Source organism: Hyperolius riggenbachi, chromosome 10 (assembly GCF_040937935.1).
Source record: "Hyperolius riggenbachi isolate aHypRig1 chromosome 10, aHypRig1.pri, whole genome shotgun sequence".
In the NCBI taxonomy this organism is placed as follows: Eukaryota; Metazoa; Chordata; class Amphibia; order Anura; family Hyperoliidae; genus Hyperolius; species Hyperolius riggenbachi.
Genome location: NC_090655.1, coordinates 23017545 through 23034302, shown reverse-complemented (window position 1 = coordinate 23034302; position 16758 = coordinate 23017545). Strand labels below are relative to the sequence as shown.

The 16758-nt window shown below is 45.2% G+C and overlaps 1 protein-coding gene across 1 annotated transcript in view; it reads right to left on the bottom strand.

Annotated features, from left to right (window-relative positions):
• Positions 1 to 234: 234 nt before the first annotated feature.
• Positions 235 to 16758, bottom strand: part of PWWP2B (PWWP domain containing 2B) — a 59009-nt gene continuing 42485 nt past the window's right edge. Inside the window, exon 3 of the mRNA XM_068255113.1 lies at positions 235 to 2261. The gene's annotated coding sequence lies outside the window, so the exon portion shown is untranslated. The remainder of the gene's footprint in view (positions 2262 to 16758) is intronic.

The window sequence follows — 16758 nt, the reverse complement described above, 5'->3', positions numbered from 1 at the left end:
TAACGTGCGCCTGTAACATCTTAGTGTGTAAGCAGCCTTAGACTAAGGAGTCGGGGAGTCGGAGTCTGAGCCATTTTGGGTACCCGGAGTTGGAGTTTCATAAACTGAGGAGTCGGAAGATTTTTGTACAGACTCCACAGCCCTGCAGAAAAGAAACTTTAGTTTGCAGAAAGAACTGTATGGTAGTAGCTGATACTTCGAAATCGCTGAGTTATTACTTGAAGATACTGTGAGTTTTCTATGTTTTTTTTTTTTTTTTTAGCTTTCGATTAAATATATCCGGTCTCATTATGTTGTTTTGTAGCCATTAGTCTATATTACCTGTAATCCAAGCAGCAGCAAGATTTTATTTTTTGGCACTGACGTATTATTCAGTCTACCGAAACTGACTGTCCCCTGTTTGGAAATCCATATCACTGTAAAACGGAGAGTCTTGGAGGGGTTTTTTTTTTTTTTTTTTTTGCAGTATGCTCCACGTCCGTGTGATGCACCGTTCCAGAGTTAGGTTTGAAACCCACTAGCAGTGCTTTTCATAGTCCTTTGTAAGCGCTTGTGATGTGAAAAGCTCTTGCTAATGTAATTAACATGTATAAATACAAGAAGTTATAAATCAGGATGATACCATTTATTGGCTAAATAAAAATGAATAAAAATAAGCAAGCTTTTGGCCTTGCAGCCTTCGTCGGGCTTATATCCTGTTAGTTTGCAGGCTGGTGGTACCCTACTGCTACTACTATGTATAAATACGTCAGAGGGCAATATAAAAGCTTGGCGGATGAGCTTTTTGTCCCTAGGCCTTCTCTAAGGACTAGAGGACATGATCTGGGCATGGAGGAAAAACGTTTTAGCCATTTATTTAGGAAAGGGTTCTTTACAGTAAGAGTGATTAAGATGTGGAATGCATTGCCACAGGAAGTCGTTATGGCAAACTCTATACCTGCATTTAAAGGGGACTTAGATGCGTTCCTTGCATTGAAAGACATCCATGGCTACAATTACTAGGTAATGCCTAATGATGTTGATCCAGGGATTTTATCTGATTGCCATCTGGAGTCGGGAAGGAATTTTTTCCCTTTTGGGGCCAATTGGACCATGCCTTGTAAGGGTTTTTTGCCTTCCTCTGGATCAACAGGGATATGGGAGGGAGCCAGGCTGGAGTTGTACTTTGTTCTCTGGTTGAACTCGATGGATTTTTTCAACCCAAATAACTATGTAACTATGTAATGCTATGGGTGTGATCCCACTTGAGCAAAGTGATTTAAAACAAAATTCCCCATAGCATTGCATTAGCAAGAGCTTTTGAAATCACAGGCTCTTAGAAAAGCACTGCTAGTGGGTCCCAGACCTGAGGGGGTGCTGAATGAGTGGTGTCCACGCCTTTTAAAGTGATATTCCCCAGTTTACTGGAATCATTGTCCCCTTGCTCGCTTGCTGGGCTATGGGCTCGGTTCTCGCTTTGCTTGGACACTTTTATTCTAACTCTATGTCCACTTGGACAGAGGCTATGTCACACCAGGACCCCTTGCCTGCTTGTCCACTTGCTGGGCTGCGGACTTTGTCCTCAATTCGCTCACCTGTATAGTGAACATTGCACACTAGGACCTTTGCCTGCTCGCTTTATTCACTGGGATGCGGGCTTGGTCCTCGATTGGCTCATTTGGACAGAGGACATTGTACACCAGGACCTTTGCCTGCTACCTTCACTCACTGGGATGCGGGTTGGAAACTCTGGTTACCAGGTTAGTGCTGGTGGCAGACAGGCGCAGTGGACACCCCTCGTTTAACACCTTGTAACTCAGGAACGGTGCATCGCACCAACGCAGGGAGAAGTGCAAAAGAAAGCCAAGACTCTCCGCTTTCCAAAAATATTGTTTCTAAAGGGGAGAAAACAATCTTTTAAATGGGGCAGTCAAATTTGGCAGACGGTAGAATACCCAAGTCCTTATTTTTCTTTATATAGTTAAAAAATTGCTAATAATAAATTAACGTTTGCAGTTGGTAGCGGTTCTTGCATCCCTACGAAACTGCAGAGCGGAGCTTTCTTCTTTCTATCTATTTTATGTTTTCCCCTCTTGTGGTCGGATGTCCTTGAGAATTGCGCAGGTCAGCTCCTCGGAGGCACAGGTGTCGGTCAACCTTCGCACATGACCAGATAACTCATCTCTCTGTCAGAAGTGCAGCCATGGCAGACTCTCCAGGGGAGGATGTCAGGATGTTTGTAGTGAAACTCTAGGAGAGCAGCTGTGTTCCGATCCTCTTATCTAAAACGGAGGAGAAGAAGAAAAGGGGGGTTAATGCGTGACCACGTCCAACTACTGCAAGAACATGACGATTAGTAAAAACAGATCAATACCATGGTTTCCAGTCATTAAAACAAAACATGCATAGCCACTTAAAGGAACAATGTAGTCAGGGAGATGAAGGCTCTTGCTCACCCTTTTAGGCGCGCCTAACATCTACAGTATAAAGACAATGTTTTCTATTTGATCTGAGGAAGTGGGCAGTGCTCTGCGAAACGCGTTATCGTTTATAGAGTCTGATGAATAATAAATCTTGTTAGAAGTTGGCATTGCCCATTCTTTTTGAGATAGGCCATTTTTTTTATTATTCATTATGTTTCATTATTTTTAGTCACATATTCTACATCTACCATTCATCCAATACAACCTATTTTTGGGGCATTTCTTCCACCCAGTTTTTAAATGATCACGTCCAACTACTGCAAGAACATGGTGATTAGTAATAACCGGTCACTACTATGGTTTCCAGTCATAAAAACCATGCATAGCCACTTAAAGGGGAACTTCAGCCTAAACAAACATACTGTTATTAAGAACATTAGTTATGTTAAGTAGAATAGATAGGTAATATAATCTCTTACCCACCCTGTTTTAAAAGAACAGGCAAATGTTTGCGATTCATGGGGGCAGCCATCTTTTTGGTTGAAAGGAGATGACAAGGAGCAGGAGACACAGTTCCAACTGTCCTGATTACCCAGATTACCCCTCCCAGCTGCACACACTAAGCTTCAAATAAATTCAAAATGTAAAAAAAAAAATTGCACCAAAACAGCAGAACGAGAACAACATCATCAGAAATCCCATCATGCTTTGCACAGCATAAGGGGAAAATGCCCGGGCAGTTTTCTTCTGTGCAGCTAAAAATGAGGCTTGCATAAGAAAAACAAAGTTCTGATGCTGTGAAACTGTTAAAGAAACACCAAGCCTTTTCAGTGCTGCTGAGTCGATTTTTAGTCTGGAGGTTCACTTTAAAAAAGGAACACTGTAGTCAGGGAGATGGAGGATGCCCTATGCATTTCCATTTAAAGTGGAGCTGAACTTTTGCCCAGGACAGAAGGAGAACATGGAGAAATGAACCATGCACGTATTTAGAGAGTTTAGCCTGTCTTATTCCCCCTCATCTGTGACCGATTACAAGTGTCATTTGACCTCCTAGCGAATTTGTAAACACAGCTGTAACAAAGAAACGTTTTTCTTTAAAGGTTATTATTCTGTTGCTTATCTTATAGAGCAGAGAGGAAGTTCTTAGTTCAGGCTTGCTTTAAAGCGGACCTGAACTCTGAACTTCCTCTCTGCTTTAAAAGATAAGCAACAGCATAATAACCTTTAAAGAAAAAAATTCTTTGTTACAGCTGATACAAATCCTGCAATACATCTGCAGTGTGTCTACTTCCTGCTTTCATGTAAGCAGACATAGGGTTAACATCCTGTGTTTACAAGTCAGCTGCTCTGCCAAGGCAGCCAGCTGAAAAAGCTGAGAGGTCAAATTAAACTTGTGATTAGGTCACAGATGAGTGGGAATTAGACAAGCTAAACTCTCTAAATATATACAGGGTGTATTTCTCTGTTTTTTGCATTGCATTTCTGTCCAGTGCAAGAGTTCAGGTCCACTTTAAAGCATTTAAGACTTACTAGTATGGATACAAAGATCGATAGATAGATACTACAAGAGCAATAGAGAAATTCAATGTTTCTTAATGAACATACATGTTGGAATAAAAAACTAAAAAAAAAAAAAAAGGCAATTGAAAAAGCAATGGCAATAGGAAGGTACTAAAACCACTTCAGTGTTCTCCCCAGGCTCTTTTAGTCGGGTGCTCCACCCGGCTAGATTTGGTAACCACCCGGCTGTCATCAGCTCACCTCCTCACTTCCTCCTATGCTGTAAGCAGAGTTGCCCTGCATTTTCATCTCGCCCCACCCGGCTGCTTTTTCATGCCACCCGGCTGGAAAAAACTTCTGGGGAGAACACTGCACTTACACTATTAGATTTCAGGTGGCCATAGTCAGGATTTTTCACGGCTGAATTCTAATCTGATGCTGTAGTTTACTGTACCCAATTTTTTGCATTATTCTAATCCCAAGGAATGCACCTTAAAAACTGTGCTATGAATGTCACAGGGTTGGAAAGCACCATCAGTAAGTCACGTGCGCAGATTGTGGTGTCTTCCTGTACAGAACCATGAAATAATGATTTTCGAACACCAAGTGTTGCTGTGCAAAGTCAACTGTACGTTATTGAAAACCTTAAAGAGGAACTCCAGTGAAAATAATGTAGTAAAAAAAGTGCTTCATTTTTTACCATAATTATGTATAAATGATTTAGTCAGTGTTTGCTCATTGTAAAATCTTTCCTCTCCCCGATTTACATTCTGACATTTATTACATGGTGACATTGTTACTGTGGGCAGGTTATGTAGCTGCTCCTAGCTGTTTTGGCTGTTAGAGACAGCTGTAAACAGCCATTTCCTGTCTGTGAACATTGTTACATTGTGGCAGTTTGCCCAGAGTACCGCGGTACTCAGAGCGTCTTGTGGGAGGGGTTTCAGCACAAAATCAGTCATACAGCGCCCCCTGATGGTCTGTTTGTGAAAAGCATTATATTTCTCATGTAAAAGGGGGTATCAGCTACTGATTGGGATAAAGTTCAATTCTAGGTTGGAGTTTCTCTTTAAGTGAGAGGTATGTGGAGGCTGCCATATTTATTTACTTTTAAACCATACCAGTTGCCTGGCTGTCCTGCTGATGCTGATCTCTTTGGCATCAGTAGTGTCAGAATCACACACCTGAAACAAGCATGCAGCTAATCCAGTCAGATGTCAGTCAGAAACATCTGATCGGCATGCTTGTTAAGGCTCTATGGCTAAAAGTATTAAAGTGGATCCAAGATAAACTTTTACTCATTGCATAATTGTGTCCCTTTCCTATTGTTTATAGGGCATTCCTCAAGCCAAATACTTTTTTGTTTTAATACTTTAATTCCCTATAAACTAAACAAGCCTCGCCCACAGCTTTTCAGAGTGCCAAGGCATTTTCAGACAATAGCAAGGGCTTACAGGAGCTCAGTCTGGTCAGGAGGAGGAGGTGTTACTAGCCATTGATTTCAGAGGCAGAGAGGAGGAGGGAGGAGGAGAGGGGACTGCAGAAAGCTGATAGCATCTCCAGCCCTCATGCCTGGCATAGACGGGTCGATCCGGCGGCCGATTAGCTGCCAGATCGACTCCAGCCGCGTCCCCGCCGACGGTCCTCATCAGCCGCTCGATTCCCTGCCATTGTCCACCGGCGGGAATCGAGTGGGCGCAGGTCGAGCGGTTTGATCAGGCCAGCTGAATATTATCAGCTGGCCGATACACTGTACAGAAACGTACAGTGTATCCCCAAAATTAGCTTGTGACAATATGACAAAGAACATGGCTGCCCTAATTGTATCACAGGAATAAATAATCATACACTTTTTAAAGTTTTGCAGCTAGATATGCTGTGTAAACCACCTAAACTTTAGATAAGATATATAGACAAGTTACTTGTTAGGCTCCCTGCACACTGCAAATCAGTTTTCCGATTTTCAATTCCGATTATACCTGAATACATTCAACAGAAAAACGGATCAACAAATACAGCATGCAGTAAAGATTAAAAATTGGAATCGGAGGTAAAAACCGATTAAAAAGCGGAATCTGAATCGGAAATGCATGCAGTGTGCAAGAGGCCTTATAGTTAGTTTTTTCATCTCGGATCCGCTTTAAAGTGAACCTTATGGTGGCCATACACGGTACAATAAAAACGTTCGATTTTCCCGTTTATTCGATCTAAATGATCGAATTGAATGAAAGTTGAAAATATTTTTTTTTTCGATCAAGAAATTCGAACGATTATCCCGTTTTTTTCTGGAAAAATGATCGGACATGCTGGAAAAATCTTTATATTCGATCTAATGGAATAATCAAACTAAATTATCTAATTGAAAAATTGTACCACGTATGGCCACCTTTAAAGAGACACTGAAGCGAGACTAAATCTCGCTTCAGCTCTCATATATAGCAGGGGCACGTGTGCCCCTGCTAAAACGCCGCTATCCCGCGGCTAAACGAGGATCCCTGACCCCCCCAACCCATCCCCCGCAAACCTTGGTCGAAAATCTGGTCGCAGATTAGCCCTTTCTAGAGGCAGGGCTAACGGCTGCAGTGTTCTCCCCAGAATTTTTTTTCAGCCAGGTGGCATGAAAAAGTAGCCGGGTGGGGAAGTAAGGGCCCTTTTCCACTAGGAAGTGTGATCGCAATTGCGCTGCGATCACGCAACCTATAATTTCCACTACCCGTGATTGCGCCGTGTAGCTACTGGGAACAGAGCATGATCGCCCACCAATTCAGAAAAAGTGACACATGCTAGTGGGAAATGAGCACTGCGATTAACATGCTATCGTGGTGCTCATTGTGGTCAGAAAAACTGCTGCGATCCGCTTTCTAAAGCAGATTGCAGCTAGTGGAAAAGGGCCCTAAGGTCATGCTGGGTGTAAAGGGAAAGTTACACCTAAGTGGGGTATGTGGTTAAGTAGGTCAGGCTGGGGACTGGCTAGTGGGGTAGGTGGGTAGGTAGACAGGCTAGTGGGGTGGGTGCATAGGTGGTCAGGCTGGTGGAGTGGTGCTGCAGTACAGCAGTACAGATTAGCCAGTATGGGTGCCACACTACAGGTTAGCCAGTCAAGGTGACGGCAGTACAGGTTAGCCAGCCTAGGTGCCAAAGTACAGGTTAGCTAGTGTATAGGTGCCACAGTACAGGTTAGCCAGGACTATCCCACTCCTCTGCCTTCACCCTATCCCTGCACTATCCCAATCCTCTGCCTTCACCCTATCCCCGCATCCCATCTAAATCCTCTGCCGTCACTGATCCCTGTACTATCCCTAGACTCTGCCTTCACTGATCCCTGCACTATCGCTATCCTTTGCTGTCACCGATCCCTGCATTATCCCAATCCTCTGCCTTCACTCTATCCCTGCACTATCCTAATCCTCTGCTGTTACTGATCCCAACACTATCCCATTCCTCTGCCTTCACAGATTCCCAGCATTATACCAATCCTCTGCCTTCACTATATCCCTGCACTTTCCCAATCCTCTGCCATCACTGATCCCTGCACTATCCCATTCCTCTGCCTTCACAGATTCCAAGCATTATCCCAATCCTCTGCCTTCACTAATCCCTGCACTATCCATATCCTCTGCTGTCACTGATCACTGCACTATCCCTAGCCTCTGCCTTCACTCTATCCCTGCACTATTCCAATCCTCTGTTGTCACTGACACCTTCACTACCCCAATCTTCTGCCTTTACCGATCCCCGCACCATTCCATCCCCCCAATCCCCCGTCATCACAGAAAAGGACCGCTGCTCTGTACATGTAGTATGTCCTTATATATTCAGCATGGGTATACGTAGCCACTTTCCCTCACCCGCAGCGCTCAGGACGGCCAGGCAGATCAGTAGCACCAGGATCAGGAGGACCGGGAAACATCCCCTTGTTATACGCTCCATGTCTATCGGGCATGTGGAAGGCGGAGTCTCCATCCCGACTTGTACTCCGCGCAAACCTTTTAGAATTTGATTGGCCACAATGAGCCTGAGCGGTGGGACCCGCCCCCAGCCACCGTCACAGCTATTTCTTCTCCGGCCGTTGCGCCGAATAAGATTAGAATGTACTAGAGCAGGAGGCTTAGGGCGGAGCAGGCAGTAGCGGCGTAAACCGCCGCTTAGACGATCTGAATATCGTCTTGGCTCTGATTGCAATTTTCGGTTTAAAACCAAAAATCGTTCAGCTCCCCGCCTCCCCCTCCCTGCCGATAGCACCACCTACAGCCCACCCAGTCAGCGAGGGGCTGGATAGAAGCTCCATTGCTAGCAATGCCGAGCCGCCGAGGCCCCTCCCCACCGATAGCACCACCTACAACCCGCCCAGCCAGTGACACAGGAGCGCTCCTGCAGTATTCAGCGACGGTTTTCGCTATCGAGCGAGAGCCGTGCGCTGATTGACAGCAATGGAGCACTCTTTCCTGCATTTTAACAACACTGAGGGTATGGCAGGCGGGCGGGGTTTCAAATCACTCGGGCGGCCCGCCCACCTAATTAGGCCTGGGGAGAACACTGGGCTGCAGCCCTGCCTTACAGCGCGTCTATCAGACGCGCATCGCCGCCTCTCCCCCGCCCCTCTCAGTGAAGGAAGACTGAGAGGGGCGGGGGAGAGGCGGAGATACGCGCTGACAGATGCGCGTGGGGCAGGGCTGCGGCGGTTAGCCCTGCCCCAACCAGGAAGCGCTTCCCCGCATTACGGAGGGGATTTGGGGGGACAGGGACCCCCGGTAAGCCGCGCTATAGCCGCGTTTTAGCAGGGGCACACGTGCCCCTGCTATATATGAGGTCTGAAGCAAGATCTATTCTAGCTTCAGACTCTCTAAGTCAGAAAAAAAATGAGTTTTACTCACCTGGGGCTTCTATCAGCCCCCTGCAGCAGTCCTGTGCCCTCGCAGCCACTCACTAATCCTCTAGTCCCCCACTGCCAGCTAGTTTCGTTTTTTGCCGACAGGCCCGTCAGGACTGGCCATGCGTAGCTTTTTCTGCATTCCTGACTGTAATTAGCGCTATTGCGGGCCGCAACTCGTACAAAAATACGCGTTGCTACATATCTATGCGTTCGTAATGCGGCAACGCGTATTTTTTTATGCGTTGCGGTCCGCAATAGCGCTAATTACAGTCGGGAATGCAGAAAAAGCTACGCGTGGCCAGTCCTGACGGGCCTGTCGGCAAAAACAAAACTAGCTGGCAGCGGGGGACCAGAGGATTAGTGAGTGACTGCGAGGGCACAGGAGGACTGCTGCAGGAGGTTGGTAGAAGCCCCAGGTGAGTAAAACACTTTTTTTTTTTCTGGCTTAAGTGTCCCTTTAAGCAAGGGATCATCAGGACTGCCAGGCAATGTGCATTGTTTAAATGAAAATAAATCAATATGGCAGCCTTCAGTTAACCTTTAAAAAAGGTAACTTTTGTAAATATCGGCAATTTGATTCTCATCTATGAAAACCAAATAACAGCACGTTTGGGACAGGAGCTGTGATGGTATTTTGGGGTTTGCAATGAATGGATGGATTGAAGCGGCTACCTGCCCCCAGTGGTGTAGCCATAGCGACTCATATACGTCACTACAGTAACAAGGTTACGCAATTTACTCACATTATTATTACATTAGCTTCCATACTGAAGGGAGATCGTAATCATCACTCAGGCTTTCTATAAATACTTTATGAACATTGGTCATATTTTCAAAATCCATGTGAAGACATGCTTAAAGGACAACTGAAGTGAGAGGGAAATGGAGCACTGTAGTCCGGGAGATGGAGCCCGCCCTGTGTATTTCCATTTAAAAGGAACATAAAGTGAGGGATATGGAGGCTGACATTTATCTCCTTTTAAGCAATACCGGTTACTGGGCTGTCCTGCTGACCCTCTGCCACTAATACTTTTAGCCATAGCCCCTGAACAATCATGCAGCAGATCAGCAGTTTATGACATTATTGTCAGATCTGACATTATTAGCTTCATGCTTGCTACTGGAGTGATACAGACACTACTGAAGGCAAAGATCAACAGGGCTGCCAGGCAACTGGTATTGGTTAAAAGGAAATAAATATGGCAGCCTCCCTATTCCTCTCAGTTCAGGTGCCCTTTAAATGGAACCAAGCACTGATTTTAAAGAAATTGTCAAACCAACCTCTCTCTAAAGGTGGCCACCACACCATACAATAAAATGATCCAATTTTACAGTAATTCGATAAAAACGATTGTATCAAAAAAATATCGAAAGCTTTTTTTTTTTCATTCGACTGAAAAATCCGATCGGGTTTCCCATTTTTTTCTATTTAGCATTTGGCTGCTCTGTAGCCTCCCCACCTATATGTGGCATCAGTCTCGCTCGGTGTCACAGAATTTCAATGCATGCCAGGAGACGTAACCACATAAAATAAACTATATCTCCCAAAATGCATTGCACATCCCTGGCATGCACTGCAGCCGCTGGGGAATGCAGGTACTGCAGTGGGAATTTCAACCTGCAGCACCAAAAGGAGATGTAGGCTTCCACATAGACTGGGGAGGTTTGTTTCAGAAGATTGCTGAGCAAAGGAGCAACCAGGGGCTTGGCATCTAGTAAAGTGAGAGGTATAGGCCTAGCAGTCCTGCTGGTCTTTCATGCATCAGTATTGTCTGAATATCACACCTGAAACAAGCATGCGGCTAATCCAGTTCAGTCAGAGACATCTGATCAGCATGTTTGTTTACAGTTATTACTTAGTATTTATATAGTGTGACATCTTCCGCAACACTGTACAGAGTATATTGTCTCTTAGCTGTCCTCAGAGGGGCTCACAATCTAACAAACAAACACAGAACCATCCATATCGCACTTTTCTTCTGGCGGACTTAAAGGGAAGGTTCAGGGAGGGTGGTTAAAAAATAAAAATCAATTTCTACTTACCTGGGGCTTCCTCCAGCATGTGGCAGGCAGGAGGTGCCCTCGCCGCCGCTCCGCAGGCTCCCGGTGGTCTCCGGTGGCCGACCCGACCTGGCCAGGCTCTTCTGTGCTCCAAGGCCCGGCACTTCTGCGTCCCACGCCGGCGCTGACATCGGACGTCCTCCGGGCTGTACTGCGCAGGCGCAGTACAGCCCGGCGGACATCCGATGACGTCAGCGCGCCGGCGTGGGACGCAGAAGTGCCGGGCCTTGGAGCGCAGAAGAGCCCGACCTGGCAGCCGGTCTGGCCAGGTCGGGTCGGCCACCGGGAGCCTGCGGAGCGGCGGCGAGGGCACCTCCTGCCTGCCACATGCTGGAGGAAGCCCCAGGTAAGTGGAAATTAATTTTTTTTTAGCCACCCTCCCTGAACCTTCCCTTTAAAGTGGACCCAAATTAAAAATACAAGATTTCAGAAATAAAATCTATTTTCTAAATTATAATAATAAATAGTATTTTTTCAGCTGCATGATGACAAATATAAAATATTTTACATTTATTGGAGGAACCCCTCCCTTCCTTTCAAATTGCCGGGATTTTTCCGGCAAACTGGTGGAGTAGAAGGTGTCTGGCAATGGAGGAATTGCTAATGGCTGCCACCTGTATAACCCTAGCTATGAAAAGAGAAGGGGGAAAAGCATGCACTGAAATAATCATAGGTTTGAAGGAGTGTTTATTTATCTTTGTATGTGTCAGAGTGGTGCAACTAAATATTTTTAATGAAAAAAAAGGTTTGGTTTGGGTCCGCTTTAAAGCGACACTAGGACGCGCTCTATAGGCAGTGAACAGGAAGAGCCGAGCTTCGAACCCAGGTCTCCAGTGTCAGAGGCAGAGCCCTTAACCATTACACCATCCAGCCACTAGTCCCTACCATAGTCCTAGGTCTATGTATGTATTAGGTAGTGTATAAATGAGTCTAGGGCCCAACTTAGGGGAAGTCAATTAACTTATGTTTGTTTTTGGGATGTGGGTGTAAACCGGAGGGCCTGGAGAAAACCAACTCAGACATGGGGAGAACATACAAACTCCATGCAGATAGTACCTTGACTGGGATTTGAACTGGGGACCCAGCGCTCAAGGCGAGAGCCCTAACCACTACACCACCATCCTATGGGTCTATGGCTAATGTGTAAAGCAGATCCTAAAGCTCCCCAATACTTCAGCCAGTGATCGAATCAGCAGAGTGCCAACTGAGAGCATTGCTCTCACCACTACACTCGGCCTGCCGCATGATGTCACTGCTTCATCTGCCCTCTGCACAGCAACAGAGCTAGTCACTAGCCTACAGGCTAGCAAAGAATCTATACAACTTTGGCTCTGCAATGCCACAAGAGCGATCGGCCCCCGATCCCTGCTGGGAGGCTTGGGAAGGGGTTCTCGTGAACGCAATTCTACAGAGGTTCAGGACAATAGGCGACAGAGCCCCCTCATGTGGCAGGTGGGGGAACGTCAGCCACGTCAGCTCTACCTGCTGAGATCATTTGCTATGGATACCTTTCCGGAGTAGCAAATTAGAAGTGTCCATAGGGGACTTGTCACTTAGGCGACATGACAACTGGACTGGAAGAACAAAAAAAGTGGTGCAACAAAGGTCGGGCAGGTGTGCTAATCCTTATAAAAAATCCCATGAAAAATCGGGGGCGACAGGGCTGTCTGACACAATTTTACCTTCTGCTCATAAAATCAAGTGACTGTGTGCAAGCCTTCAACACCATCCTGAGGACAATGATAGCAGGCTGATGAAAAGAAAGTCAAGCACTCTACAAGGCATAACACGGCTTGCCACACCACCCCTCCATAGTACAGTAGAATCCCTTTACAGTAAACTCCAAGGGACCGGGCTTAAAGGACTCACGAGGTGACATGATGAGATAGACATGGGTATGTACAGTGCCTAGTACACAAATACCTAGGCCGTGTTCCTTTTTTTCTTTCTCTGCCTGAAAGAGCTAAAAATCAGGTATGCAAGTGGCAGTTCCTGTCCGGGTCGAGACCACGTCGGACTCTAGCATAACCCTCACTGAATAAGGAATTGCAGCCATAAAACATTTGTGGCAGTAAATGGCTCTTAAGAGCAAGAAAGAGATAAAAAGGATCAATAGTTCATATATTTTAGCCCTGGCATACATCAATTAATGTGTTATTGGAAAAAGGCCATTAAAAAGTAAAAGCTTACAAAGTTGACTAAAATATAAAATAAAACTGATGGATAACTGTAAAAGTCATTTTTAGAAGTAGGAAGACAGATACAATTGTTTATCTTAGTTTTTTTTTCCACCTCGGATGTCCTTTAAGAACAAAGTATACTATAGTACTGGATATTAATTCAGTCCATAACTGGGGGTCTTTTTTTTTTTCAATAATTCAGTAAGCAAGCACAGACAATGTCTAAGCTAACTCGTTGCACAATATGCAGGGATTTGCATGCAATAAACACACAAGTCCCCGCTGGTGGATATTGCGGCTGGGGGGGAGGGGGGGTTGGTTAGTGTTAAGCATTGCAGATCGAGGGATAGCGTGAGAATAGGGTTAGTGATATCAGCAGATATTGCGGCAGGGGTTGGTTAATGTTAAGCTGCATACACACGCAAGACTGTGAGGGCCGCAGATAATGACCACCGCAGCCAAAAATGTGGTATGTGTATGTGTATGTGTATAGCAGCCACGACAACCGCAGCTTTGGCTAGTGATCTACATGTTGGATCAACTTAACCAAGCGACGGCCAATTGCTTTGCGCGGTCTGCCCCAACCGTTGCGTGACGTCACATGTGCGTAACTTTATCATCCCTCTAGTCCAGCCCAGCGATACTGCCCAAGTGATGGGGTCCTGTCCCCGGTGGGCGACATCAGTCAGTCCGTGTGTACGGCATTTAGGCATCAGTGTAGTGAAGGGCTTGTGTGAGAAGAGGGTTAGGTGATCGTAAAATACTTGTAAAAATTAGCTATATTTTATCATCATAGTTAACCACTGGTAATAGTAGAATATCAGTAATTTTACCGACGTTCTACTGGCTGCTTTCCCCGGTACCCAGATTACCGTGGCGTCCTTATTAAATGTGCCCAGAAGAAAAGCTTGGATTGCCACATTCTTTGTTCTCTCCTTCCGATGTGTCGGCCTTTCCCAGCTTCAGATGTTGGGAGTAAAGACCTTGTGAGCTTTCTCACAGAAAAACAGAGCTATATTGTCTCAGGAAATTCCTCAATATCTCTTCAACCCCCACTTTTTTTATCTACAGCCGAAAAAAGTAAGCAAACTCGTCCGCACCTGAGTACACAGCAGCCAAGTCCGCTGAGAAAACTGGCTGATGGAGCGAATAGCAAGCCATCAATTACTGTGTTAATCAGCGCAGCAGAAAGCTTATTTTTCAAGTGAAATATTAATGAGTAGTTTGTCATATTCAGGCCCTTTGTAAAGTACTTGTTTTACAGATTATGCTCAAACTGAATTCGCTTCCAAGACTGATGCTACATACACACTTGAGATAAAAGTCTTTGGAAAAGGCAAGAGCACAGACCAATTTTACCCCCTTCCATGTAGTATGAGAGCCATACTCTACACAGTCTATTCTATGGAGCTGAACTCCCCATCAGATAAAAATCTTTGCAAGATGCTGCACACAAAGATGCTGTACACATGCAACAGATCAGTATCTGCAAAAGATCTGTTCCTGCAAAAGATCCGTTCCTGCAAAATGCATTCAGAGTCTATGATATCAGCAGATCCTCATACACACCTCGTTTAATGGACCATCATCTGCAGATCAGACAATCATCTGCAGATCTGAAGATCCATCCTGGTGGATCTGATCTGCGGATGAATGTCTGTTAAACAGAAGAGATGGACTAGTCCAAAACCTGTTGGTTCTGTTGGTTCAGTCAGAATTCTACTGCTTACTGCAAGTGACAATAACATAGGAGAAAAGTAATTTATGGCTCATTTTACTCTGCAAGAAACATACATCTTATTTGTATGCGTTTACATGTATTTAACATTTTTCAATTTTCGCGATAGTGGTCCTTAAAAGAATATAAATATGGCAGCCTCCATATCCCTCTCACTTCAGTTGTCCTTCTACATTACGATGACTAGCCAACACAAACCTTTGTAAGTCACGTCCCCTTTAAATGATTCAGCAAATTAACTGAAAAAAGGGGACAAGGAAGTAAAAAAAAATGCTCATGAATCATTTCTAAGCAACAGCACAAATGATTGATGACAGAAGATCAAACTCACTTGGGACCCAGCAGGAACGCAATCCATTTTGAGAAGAGACATAATTAGACATACTAATTAGCAACACAGACACTCCCCGCTTCCTCAAAGCAAATGACTGCTACGACTAGCTCCTCTCTTAACCATTCGCTGGAAAATGTTCACCACCAGGAGGTTAGGAAACAATATAAGAGCAATGTTAAATCATCCAGAGATTTTTGGACTATTTTTTTTTCGATATCTCTTTAGAGTCCCTTTCAAAGATACCCTTTTTCATGTAATTACATCTACTGTATTTTTTGGACTATAAGACGCTCCTGACCATATGACGCACCTAGGTTTAGAGGACTAAAACCAGGGGAATATATACTAAAGGGATTGTGGATTATGCCCACTTGTACCTCTTGTGTCTCCTTCTATGCCTCTTTGTGCCCCTCTCTGCATGGGCACAGTACAGGGAGACCCCGACATTGCGGTGGTTTGTTGGTTTGTAATGGCAGGCATTCAAAAGTCAGGAACTCCCTGCATTTGGACTATAAGACGCAGTGACTTTTTTCCTTAAGTTTTGGCGACGAAAAAGTGAGTCTAAAGGGGCCCATACACCTAACTATTTTCCCACCGATATACAGCAGATTTGATCACTGCGATCGAATCTGCTGTGAAATCGTTGCACAAACGCTGACAGAACGATCGATTTCCGTCCGAAATCAATCGTTCCCGTCGATTCCCATCGATCCGTCCATGCTAAGATTTTGCTCGATCGCCGGCGGGTCGGGAGTGCGTCGATAGCGGCGTTCGAATGCCCGACGACCGACGCAATACATCGGCAATACATTACCTGCTCCGGCTGGCACGAGTCTCCACTGTCTTCTTCTCCACTGGTCCGGCAGGCTTCACTCTACTTCCTGTCCCGGCAGGAAGTTTAAACAGTAGAGAGCCCTCTACTGTTTAAACTTTCCCGGACGTGAAGTGAAGCCAGCCGGTCTGGAACCCAGCGGCGAAGAAGACAGCGGAGACCAGGGGACTCGCGCCAGCCGGATCAGGTAATGTAGATTCTTCACGTTCCCGGCCACAATAGCGCCCTGTATGCTGCCATTTGGTATATGTTATATGCTATAGCAGCATATAGGGCGCTATTGTGGCCGGGAACATGAAGAATCACTCGCGTTCCCAGTCTGTCGGCTCCTGTCGCCGAAACCGGAAGTGGCTGCCGGCGGGGACAGGAAGATCGGAGCGAGACTGCGTGGGCACCGGACAGCTGCAGGGGGCTGATGGAAGCCCCAGTTGAGCAAAACTATTTTTTTTGGAATGACTTAAGTGACCCTTTAAAGATTCACTTCAAGGGGCCAGAACCTTTAAAGGTCCTAAAAAAGGGTCAACATCCTCTCTCGATGGTTTCTATGAAACATGGCAACTCCATCATTAGAGAGCGTACAGAAACGGATGGCGCTGACGGAATATTATAGTATCATATATACTCATTTTTATAGAATCTTTGCAATACTCCAAACCACCGTACACAACTACTGTACAGTTTGTACTCCTTGTTCTTTGCGCTTTCAATAACCTTTAAAGTGGACCCAAATTAAAAATACAAGATTTCAGAAATAAAATTTATTTTCTAAATTATAATAATAAATAGCAGCCTTTTTTCAGCTGCTTGATAACAAATATAAAATATTTTACATTTATTG